Raw genomic sequence first — 12,494 nt, forward strand, 5'->3', positions numbered from 1 at the left:
ATGAAACAAAGTGTAAAGTCAGTTGTGTGTGTTTGTTATGCAAATTTATGGAAAATTATGACATTACATACAAATTCTTGATAAATTACACATCAATCATCAAGAAAGGGAATGGGCCCTGGAGATTGTTTTAAAAGGAAACTTTTGCTATTATGAGTACCCAGGCTTTCTGATTTGTTTGATTTTTAAAATATGACAATGTGTTTTTAATTTTTAAAATGAAGGGAAGAAGAAAGAATCAACAATTTATACCTTTTGAAGAAGTAATCTGTCCTCAGTCAAGAAAAGCTTTCATTCTGCTTTAATTTTCATGTGCAATATATAATTGTCCTTAGTAAGATCTACTGCAACTACAAAGTGGAAAGTAAGGTTATCCCTTTCCTCATAGAGAATCCAGTCAATTAAATCTTCAGCAGAATGTCATTTAAAAATATTAATATAAATGTAAGTAAAGTTTTGCATCATTTTTTATACAGAAGCCTTTAGACTTTAATAACTGCCATATAATCTACACCAAGCTTTTCAACTTCCTTTCTCAAGAATAATGTGATAGGAAAAAGTTCAAATGATCATAAGTCAATAGAAAAATGTTACTTTCAAGCAAGAATTACTGCATCAAGTTATTAAAAAATGAAGACAGCAGTGACAAACCATTTTTCCATATCCTTTTTGCATTAATGCTCTACAATTCAAAAGCTAAATTCCCTCTCTCTCCCTCTGTGTGTGTGTGTGTCTCTCTCTCACACACACACAAACACACATTCACACACATCTTTATTTTCTATTTTTGGATTTTGTATGTTCTTCCAGAACTACCAATGAGAGGTGATTATGTGTAAGTTAATAGCATGTCATTCTAAATGTAAAACGTTCAGTGTTAGTAATCACTGCCTTCCCTGCATAAATGTGCAGTACACTAATTTTATAACCTGTGTCACAGTTAGGAAAATGACAGGTGGTATCGTTCTCTGTGCTACACTTGAATAACTAATCTGCCTAAGCACAGTAAGAAAGCTCATTGTACAACAACTTATGTGGACACATCCTTTCAGGGTGCCATGTGTTTCTAAGACCCATATAAAACAATTATCACAGCTAGCCCCAGATCGTCTCATGGGTGTTTCATTTAGCTCTAGCTAGGAGGCTTAATTACGCCATCATCTCTCCATGATGGCATAATCCTTTTCTGTTCCTTCTCTCTCAAGTCACTTTGTTCTCATTATCACTGGTAGTTTTATTTTCTACCAGTTATCTTTGTCCCTGGCCCTGGACAATTGAAGTAAGGTGTTAGTTACTACCTTTAAACCATAACACTAATTTATTTTTGTCTTAGTTATTTTTATTGGAAATCTTATCTTTTTATACTTTTTTTGTAGAATTCTTTCCTTGATTTTCTTTTTATTATTTTTCACCACTGTCATTTGTTTTAAAAGTCTCTATTTATAAAGATTGCCAAGGACTATTTGAATTATGGGTTTTAAATTTTTTATTAAGTATATTAACACAAACTAAAACAATTTTGTCTTTAAAAACAAGGACAAAGAGGATGCTAGAGTAGCAACAACATAAACTCTATTAAAATTTACCCCCAAACTCCAAGTATGGCTTTCTACTGGATTTGGATTTTAATTCAGTCCAAGAGTTTTAGCATTTCAAGTACTAACCAAACTCTGGTCATGTAGGGCCAAACTACCTTATACATTAATTCTGTAAGTACCAGAGGACTTCCTTTAGGTTACATGCAGAAAGATAGTTTTAAGCAAATCTGTTTTCAGTTCACAACTTCCATCTATACACAGTATGAAAACATGACTGCTCCCAGAAAAATTAGAGTCTACATCCCTACTATCCCTATGTTAGTGGCTTTTTCTTATTTTCACAGAGAAAGAAGAATTTCTAATTTATCCAAAACATAGTCATCTACATCTTGCTCCTATCCCCAGGTGAAAACTTCTGGTACTTGAATGAAAAAATTAAATGACTGGATAGAAATATCCTTTTTCATACCTATTGATTTCTAGTTCTTTTCTGTCAAAAACGAAAAAGTCTCTAAGTGTGTTGTAAATGAACAGAACATTTATTATAATTTTGATAATAAATCAGTATTGATTTTGACATGTGATTGGGAATTTTTTCCAAATAATTGAAAGCAATTACTTAACAGAACTCCCTTTTATTTCTGTTTAAATTTCAGTGCCAGAAGATCACCAGGAATACATTGTAATCAAACAAATTTAGCTTTCTTGACTTCCTTACAAAAGTGAGAAAGCACTACGGCAACTATGGATTATATCAAAAAGTAGGAGTTAAAGAAAGTTCTTAAAGGCTTCAGGGACTGGGGTTAGTCATATGATGGTCTTGGCAGGGAATGATTAGAATTTGTAAACTGAGGAGTTATTGGGAAGTTTAATAGTTTTCTCCTTAAAACACATAAGTCCATGTGATTGGAGTTTGGTTTGATCTTATCTTGGAATATATGGATCTGAATGAATGAGTGTTGAATCAAGTGCATCGTGATTTGGTCCAGCACAGTTTATCATTTTTATGTGCAATCGAGCAGTCTGTTTGGAAAAACTTGATTTCAAATCTCAGTACCGATTCATTGACTAAAACCCAGTATGAGTGTTTTTCAGCTCCCCTCCCCTTTGAGTTAAATTTCATCTTAAAGTGAAGGATTATACCATTATCTTTTGTGGACATGGATAATCTTAACCTGAACCATTCCACTGATCAGGATGTTGTTCAAAGAATATTGTCTGCAGCTAAACAAAACATAACTCTTCAGATTTCTCTGTTGCAGGTTGATGTGAAAAAGGCTGTGCCGTAGCATTTAAGTCTCTGATAATCACATGTTTGACAAATTCAACAAACAACAAATTAACTTCAGAATTTGTTTTTAGTTTGAAACATGTTCCATATATCCTGTAATCTATTTGGATATTCTTATATAAGTGCCTTAGTTTGGGTATGCATGGTCCAATTTTTTGTCTGAAGAATTGGTCCCATGTTTGGTGATTGTGAAGGATAAGAGAATATCATGAGCATATCTTGGTTAATGAACAGGCATGATTGCTAACAATGTAGACCTTGAACTAGCAGTGAGGGAAGAAAATAATGAAGAGGATGAAGAACAAAATACATGAAGAGTGTGACAGCCAGTGGTATCCATTATCTAGGTGCTCTTATTTCTATGATCCAGTCATCTCGGGCAGAAACAATCATATCTCTGTGTGTGTTAAAATATGCTACATTATACTTTTTTATTAAAAATCTATTGTAACATTAATTTCCAAACAAAAAAATTGCATCTTAATCAACATTAATAACATCTGTGTAAATTTTTCTTTAATCCAGTTAAATATGCCTCTACTTCAGGCATGTTGTCACTATTATAAGTCAGCCATTAGTAATAACTTATATATACATAATTGCACACTTGCTTTGCAATAGTTGAGATAAAATCCCAGAAGTAGAACCTCAGAATCATAGGAACATGTATTGGACAGCTTTTAATAAATAATCACAAAAGTGATATTCAGAAGGGTTATTCCAATTTACACTCCCACCAGCGATATTGCCACAAACTGCCACAAACTACAAGTGTTGTTAATTAATCTTTGCCAATATGTTAGGTGAAATTATTTCTGTTTTCTTTTTAATTTCATTGTATAGTTAATTTTTCTGAGACTGAAGTAAGTTACATTTTCTTTTTAAGTTTATACCAGCAGTATATAGAATTTTATAATCTGGATTCTGTTTTATATAATTTTGTTAAGAGAATTTTAGCATTGTGCTTATTTTCAAAAACTGTACAATGTTAATAATATTAATTCTTAGAGAAGTTATTTTCTGTGTGTTCCCAATTTTACACTTGTTTGTATTTGACAGGTGATTATTTCTTTTTGTTCTTGTATGGAACACTTTAATTTTTAAGTACTGAAATTTATTAACGTTTTCCTTAAGTTTCCTGATTATGGGTTACTTTTTAAAAAGGCGCCTTGTCTCTAAGATTCTACAGGTATTACCTATTTTTATAATGTTGTAGAATAACATATAATCATGTTATTTAAAAAATCCATATTTTCTACAATGAAAAAGATTACTAAACAGTATAATAGAATTATGTGATGCATATGTGTATAGAAATAAAATTGTAGATTAAATAAATAGAATAAAATTGAAATAAAATTGAAAAAACAGTGGAAGAATAAACACCAATTGTGACCATCTCTGGTTTCTAGATTACGACTGATTTTTTTGATCTTTACTGTTTTACATGTAACATATTTTTATGAAACTGCTATTTAAAAATAATAACTATAAAACCATTATTATAATATGACAGCAAACTTAAAGACATATGAAGTCCTTTTACTGTAATCAGGTATTATTTCAGGCACTAACAGTGTAGTGGTAAATTTTAATGACAAGGTTCCTGCAATATGTATTTATATTGTGTAGGAAAAATGATAAGCAGATACAAGAGAAAAATAATCAGAAATATGTGCTATAGAAAATAAAACAGGGTTACATTAAATATTTGGTTAGGAACAATTTTTTAGATGGGGTGATTTGGAAGGACTTTCTGAAAGGTGACATTTACGTCCAGATTTGAATGAGATACGGGTCCCCATGTGGAAGATTTGGAGAAGCCCTTTCCATTTTATTTAAACAAAATCTAATATTGTATTTATGATAAATAAAAACAAATTGATAAAATATTTTCAAAGTGTGCTTCATTGTGTGATAGGAAAAACTACATGGGTAGTCTTAATCAAAAAAATAAAACTTCTGCCCCATATATACAAAGTTAACATTGATAATGTACATTTTTATGTAAATTTAAATATGGCTTTACTGTATTAGTTAATAAAGTCACCAGGCAAAATATAATTTTTGGTACACAACTTTCTGTTGTATACTAAATTGTGTCCCCCTAAATTTCATATGTTGAAGCCCTAATTCCCGAAGTGACTGAAGATAGGGACTTTAAGGAGGTAAATAAGGTTGAATGAGGTTATAATAGTGGGGCCCTGGTCCAATAGGACTGGTGTCCTTATTACTAGAGGAGAAGACACCAAGAGTGGGCATGCACAGAGAAAAGGTACACAGGACACAGCAAGAAGAGAGCCATGTGCAAGCCAGGAAGAGAGGTCTCACCAGAACCAGCTCTGTCAGCACTTTAATCTTGGACTCTCAGCCTCCAGGTCTGGAAAATAAATTTCTGTTGTTGAAGAAGCCACCCAGTCTGTATTATTCTGTTATGGCAGCCCAAGCAGTCTAATACAGTTTCTTACCTTTTTTTTTTTTTTTAGCCATCTTGAATTATATTAACTGAAGTCATATGATAAGTGCTAAGTTCAACAATTCTCTATTTTTCATTTTCATCAATATTAATTCCTGCAGAGATCAATTCACCAGTACTTTCTCATAGATACAATTTTCTAAAGACATTATTTTAATGTATTTTAGCTTTTAAACTTGTTTCGTATGAACTTTATCTTTCTCATTTTGTGGACAGAGCCAAAAAGGGGAAAAAGGTAGTAAACCTCTTTATTTTTCCAGAAGCCCTCAAAAATTTGATCAGCAGTTTTAGAGCAGTAATAAAAAATAAATGATTTTTTACTTAGTTCTCCTATTATTAAATAGCAAACTTTATTTTCATATCCTTTGCAATGTTTTGAGACTCACCTTATGGCCCTTAATGTAAGCCATTAAATATGTCTCACATGTGTATGTAGAAAATGGCTGTTTTGCAGTTGGATGCAGTGTTTTATATATATTAATTGGGTTAAGTTCATCCATTGATTATTCCAATATTTCATATGCTTTCTAATGTTGTTGTTTGCTTGTTTCATTAGCTATTGATGCATGTTAAAATCTCCCACCACGATTTTGATGTTGCTCATTGATTCCTTTTTGTAGCTCCCATACATTTTGCTTCAGGTATTTAAATCTATATTATTATGTTCATATACATTTAGAATTGTTACATCTTCTTGGTTGACAAAATGCTTTATCACTTTGAAATATCCCTTAGTCTCTAATAATATTCTATGTGTTATAGTCTACATTCTGTATTACTATTGCAGTGACAACTGCTTTCTCTAGGTTTGTGTTCCATGTGTTATATGTTTTTACATCCTTTTAACTTCAGCTCTCTGTGTTCTCATATTTAAAGAGTAGCTTCTCTAAACTACATATAGTTGGCTTTTTTTCTAGTCTGTCAATGATTGTCTTTTTTTTAAACTTTGCATTATAAGAATTATAAAAATAGATTAAATATAAGGGTATAGTAAAACCTGTATAAGACAATTTAACTTTGGCATCTATTAACTCATGGCCAGTCTTGTTTTAATTTTCACCTTTATCCATTTGCCTTTTTCATATTACTATCATTTTACGTTTTTATTGACATATAACATGCGCACTAATCTTAAGTGTATAAAGTGCATGAATTATAAGTGTCTATACATATGTGCAATTTCATTGAGCTCAGTGAAATTGTAAATATATATATCCCCATCCAAGTCAAATCACAGAATATTTTCAGCACCCATAAAGGTACTCTCATATCTCTTCCCAGGAAATACTGTCAAGAAAGAAACCCTATTCTGACTTCTCTCACCATCAGTTACTTTTGACTATTCAAATGATACGGCTATCTCATTTTGCTTTTAATTTGAAGTTACCTGAAGAATAAAGATGGTAGGCTTTTGTTTATTTGTTTGTTTATGGGATATATATTCTGTTTCTGATTTTCCTTTCAGTCTCTAAAATATTTGCAGTAGTTATATAAAAATTATCCTACTGTTATGTAGGATAATTATAAATCTATATTACATCTGCTTTTTCATCTTTCTCTTTATCAGTCACATTTCTTGCCTCTTTTCATGTCTTATACTATGTAAAAAAGTCTTAGAGACTAAAGTTTAAGGTCCTATTTCCCAGCAAGTTTCACTTTACTTTCATTAGGAGATAGGGTGAAAGCTCTGAAAACAAACAAAAAAATCATTCATTGACTTGGATCAAGTCTAGATGTGCTTTATTAGTCTCACTCAATTCCTAGCATGTCCCTAGTCCCCTAAGGTGGCACTCCTGTTTTTACTATAACAACTTTACTGATATGTAATCCAAATGCCACCAAGTCTTCCCCTTAAAGTGTATGATTCAGTGACTTGTAGTATTTCCAGAGTCCTGTAACCAGTATCAACATCTAATTCCAGAGCATGTTCATCACCACAAAAATAACATTAGCAGTTACTTCCCATTTTCCACTCCCCTCAGCCCTGACAGCCACCAATTTACAAATTTCTGATTCTGTGGATTTGCCAGTTATGGATATTTTATTTGAGTAAAATTATATAATATGTTGTCTGGGTGACTGCCTTCTTTTAATTAGCATGATGTTTTCAGGGTTTGTCCATGCTGTAGCATGTAACAGTACTTCTTTTATGACTGAATGATATTTAATTGTATGAATATACTACAGTTTCTTTATCCATTCATCAGTTGATGAACATTTAGGTTGTCGACAATCATTTTGGCTGTCATAAATAAGGCTGCTATGAATATCCATGGACAAATTTTTGTGTGGACATGTTTTCATTTATTTTTTGTCTATATATAGGAGTATTAGTGGTATATACCTCAGATTTCTAGGTCATGTGGTAACTCTATGTTTAGTTATTTAAGGAACTGCCAGACTGTTTCCAAATCAGCTGTACTGCTTTACATTCCCATAAACAATATATGAAATTCTTATTACTCCAAATCTTATACTTGTTATATGTCTTTTTACTTTTTTCCATCTTAGTGGGTACAGTGGTTTTATGTTTGTTTGTTTGTTTTGTTTTTAGTTTGGTTTTGAATTGTATCTCCCTAATGCTTAATGATTCTGAACATGTTTTCATGTTGTTATTGTCCGTTTGTGTGTCTTTTTGGTGAAACGTCTATTCAAATCATTTACCCATTTTTAATTATTTGTCTTTGTATTGTTTAATTGTTGTTGAATTATATTTGCTCATTATGTAAGTTGTATTTTGTCATTGGGCTTTTTGGAAGGAAAATCTTTTAATATAGTCTGTTTTAAAATTATTTTTATTTATTGTTTCCATATTTTGAATTGTAGCTATAAAACAATCATCTTACATTCCTAGTATATAATGTGGTTCATTCACATTTTTTCCAATACTTTTATAGTTTTATTTTTTGACATTTCAATGTCTGATCTCTTTGGAATTTATCTTTGGCCATGCTGTGTGGTATGGCTGTGCTGTTTTCATTTCCGAAATAATTATCCAATTTCCAAACCCTTTTTTAAAAAAATCGTTTTATTTTAGAATTCAACTAAAACTGAGAGTCTGGGGACTTTTCTTAATGTTAAATGTTCTTAATTCTTCCCTCTGAGCTTTTCACTCAGAAAGTAGAAATAATTGTAGAGAAAGGGGATAAGTACTTTTTTTTTTGGTGATTTCTGTGTTGCTGATAAGAATGGAGATGAATGGAGATAATAGGAATGCCTATTTTGGTGTTTTGTGAGTTGCCACCCTGCTAGGTTTCCTTCAGTGGTCTCCTTTCCCTTTCCATCAGTCCCACAACACTGCTGCTGAACCTGTACTCCTTGTGCTGTTCACAGATTGTGCAGCCAGGGCTCATTCTGTCGGGGAGAATTTTTTTAATGACACTTTCCATGGCTTTACTCGTTGGTATTCTTAGTTGCTCTGACTAGTTTTATGATATTAAAAACAACAACACTGTGAACTAGTTTTCTACTGCTACATAACACCTTACCACAGACATAGCAGCTAAAACAACACCTCTTTATTATCTCGTTTTCTTAGGTCAAAGGTTCAAACATAATTTCACTGGGTCCTCTGCTTAGTGTCTCCCCAGGCTGCAGTTAAGATATCAATCAGGGCTTCCCTGGTGGCGCAGTGGTTGAGAGTCCGCCTGCCGATGCAGGGGACGCGGGTTCGTGCCCCGGTCCGGGAAGATCCCACATGCCGTGGAGCCTGCGCCTCTGGAGCCTGTGCTCCACAACAGGAGAGGCCACAGCAGTGAGAGGCCCGCATACCGCAAAAAAAAAAAAAAAAAAAATCAATCAGGGCTGGGGTATCATTTGAGCTCCAGGGTCCTCTTCCAAGCACAGATGGTTGTTGTAGAATTAATTTCCTTAACACTGTAGAACAATTGTTGCTTGATTCTTCAAGAACAGTAGAGAGAAAGTCTCTGAACCCACAGGACCTCGGTCCCTCTTATAAGTTCTCACTTGATTAAATTAAGAGCACCCAGGATAACCTCTCTACTTAGTAAGCCCAAATCAACTCTGTTGACACAAACTACTTCTGAAGAATCCAGTTACCTCTTCCATACTCTGTTTATTAGAAGCAAGTCACAGTATCTATCCCCATTCAAGCAAAGGGATTATAAAATGACATGACTTACTGATATCCAAATTAGGTTAAATCCAACCTACTGTGACTCCATGATTTTCCAAGTCCAGACTAAACTTGTATTTGATGCAAGTCTCCTCTCTTCTCCTTCCTCCGTCACAGGATTGCTCTGCAGTGTACAGGTCACCTCGCTTTACTTTCATAGCCTTCAGTGCGCTCTGTGGAGCAGACTTCTAATGCCAGATCCCTAAATTTTTTGAGGACCTTATGGGACCCCATCTCTTTATAGTATTGTGGACCAAGCTTGACCATTTTTATCCCCTGGACCGCTGGCAGCTTCTGACACCATTTCTGCATGCTGCTCCACAAAATAACTATTTTTAGCCCTTTTGAATGTGGTTCTTAAGGTTGGCTTTAGTTCAACTTTCCACCTTAACAACAGAAAATCCACACAATGTTGACAAACAGGTGTAAATACAGCCCTGGCGCATTACACTTTTGTCTTCTCTCTTGACCCTGCCAATTCTCTAGAGTTCCCTGGAGTTCTCAGAGAGCTGTAGGTTTATATCAGCGAGTCTGCTGCCCAATTTGATACCCAACATGGAAAAGGGATTTCAATATGATTGCAGGCAATCTAATTTCTGTGGGTGATTCTTTTTGAATTCTACCATGATAAGCAAGGGAGAGACAGACTTGGCCTAAATCCTGCAATCCCCTCTCCAGAATTCTTATATGGATAGAAAAGAAGGAATGTCATAGATGCTAGATGACTATGAGGCATTTTAATAAGCCTCGGGGGAAGCTGTTAGGATTCAATTGAATGGTTTTTTCATGGAGCTTGGGGTTTTTAAGTGTATCTTGATTTTAACTGTGGGTTCCAAGCTAATACCAGGACCAAAGAACATCCTGCTCAATTTCCTTTTACAGGTATTTGGATGAAACCAATCTAAAAGGTTGATAAGTTACATTGGGAAAATATATGCATATTATTTAAATAAAGACATTTCAAGGTACAAAGTACCATCATAATCTTTTCATAAGAACCCTGCTCAAGTTTTAGGGTTTCATACCTTCCTAATCAATGTTTTAATTTAACATTGTAGTCATGGCATACCTGTAAATTCAATTTACATTGTATTGAGGCCAATTTTTTCTTTCTTTTTTAAATGAAAGCTTCTGTATTTATTTATTAATTTATTTTTGTCTGTGTTGGGTCTTCGTTTCTGCGCGAGGGCTTTCTCTAGTTGTGGCAAGCGGGGGCCACTCTTCATCGTGGTGCACAGGCCTCTCACTGTTGCAGCCTCTCTTGTTGTGGAGCACAAGCTCCAGACGCCCAGGCTCAGTAGTTGTGGCTCATGGGACTAGTTGCTCCGTGGCATGTGGGATCTTCCCGGACCAGGGCTCGAACCCGTGTCCCCTGCATTGGCAGGCAGATTCTCAACCACTGCACCACCAGGGAAGCCCTGAGGCCATATTTTAATCTTTGGGTTTGATTTTTAGAAATGTGAGTCCTGTGGCTGTAGTAGATAAGCGTTTTCTTTTCAGGCAGTCAGAGTAACTTTCTAGTCTCTCATATGGACCTTGACCTGAGAATTTGCCCTGACTTGATGAATTTCTTTCTCCAAGTTGCTCATTGTTCCTAGAAGCACCGTTCCCCAACTCCTTTATTCTTCTTCTTTTCACTAATATATTCTGTTATGCCCGGCCCTACTTGATAAATAAAACTTTACTTTTATGTGCACTTGATTACAGGTATCTAGAGGTGATCATGTAAGTAGTTGTTTTTCCACTGTGACATGGACTCCCAGTGCCCCTTTTAAATACTGGAAATAGGGACATTAGTGCCATTAAACTAAATCAGGTGAGAGTACCACTTAGAGTCTCATAGTTTTTACTTTGTCTGGAATTATTTCTGGTATCAACAACTGTTTCAGTCAGGATTGAATCAGGAAAATAGAATGACTTTGCCTCTGTGTCTGGTGGTGGTTCTGAAGTAAGCCAGTCCACCTGGTCAGCGGTTGGGACTAGAAGCTGGATGCAGACTGGGTAAGAACAACAAATAGGAACCTGCTGGCATCTATTTGTTATCTCTCACACAAAGTGGAACAAAGATAAGCTGAAAGCCTATAGCACCAATGAATTTTTCTTTTGGCTCATCTAAACAGTGACCTTCAGAGCCTAGTGAATGCTGCTTACTTCCGTGCTCTAAACTTTACTCAGTTCTCTCTCTCCCTCCCTCCCTCCCTCCCTGTCTCCCTCTCTCCCTCCCTCTTAAATTTGAAATGGGAAACATGCAGGGAAGGAAATTTCTGGGAAAGTAGTTCCAGATTATCCAAGTTGAGATAGTATAAAAGTATGACAGCTAAACAAAATTTATAACAATATTTTTGAAAATATTCAGTAATTTCCTCATATATTATTAATTAATCTCTTCACTAAATTATAAGTATATGGCTACTTTTAGTGGTTCTAGTGTTGTCTGCATAGTTTTATTACTGATTCCTGCAGAACAAGATGCATGGTTATTCAACTTGGGGTTGGGAAATAGGAAAATGAGACTTAAACTTGAGATCAGATTGAACCAGGAAATTCTATAAGAAAATATGTATGAACAAAAAAATCATCTTTTTAATACAATGAGGTCAACTGCAGGCTTGTGGTTTAGAATGTTCACTTAATAAAAAAAAGCTGAACTGGGGTTTAGCCTAGCAATTCTAAGCTGTTTACTTTTTCAAGAAATGCTGACAGCTAATCAGAAACTTTGAGGATTATTATGTTTAGCAAAAATATGCTTACATAACATATAATCTTCTATCCGTTTTTATAACTAAGATTTTCTGCATGAAACATATCTTTGTATCTGTATAGTTAATCTTTTGATGGGATCATAAAATAACTTTCACAGCAAGGAATTATGTCAATGTCACCTTTCATTTTGCATTAGTTGAAAAATAAATATAAAGATTTAAATGTTTCTCAGGAAACCAAGTTTCTCATTTTAATTTGATTTTTTTTTTCAGAATCGTTCCGTAGTGCATTCTGTGACAGTGGAATTAGTTTTAAATTCTTAAGGAACTATCTTAAATAAAGAAATGTAGA

This window comes from Pseudorca crassidens, chromosome 3 (genome assembly GCF_039906515.1).
Source record: "Pseudorca crassidens isolate mPseCra1 chromosome 3, mPseCra1.hap1, whole genome shotgun sequence".
Lineage (NCBI taxonomy): Eukaryota > Metazoa > Chordata > Mammalia > Artiodactyla > Delphinidae > Pseudorca > Pseudorca crassidens.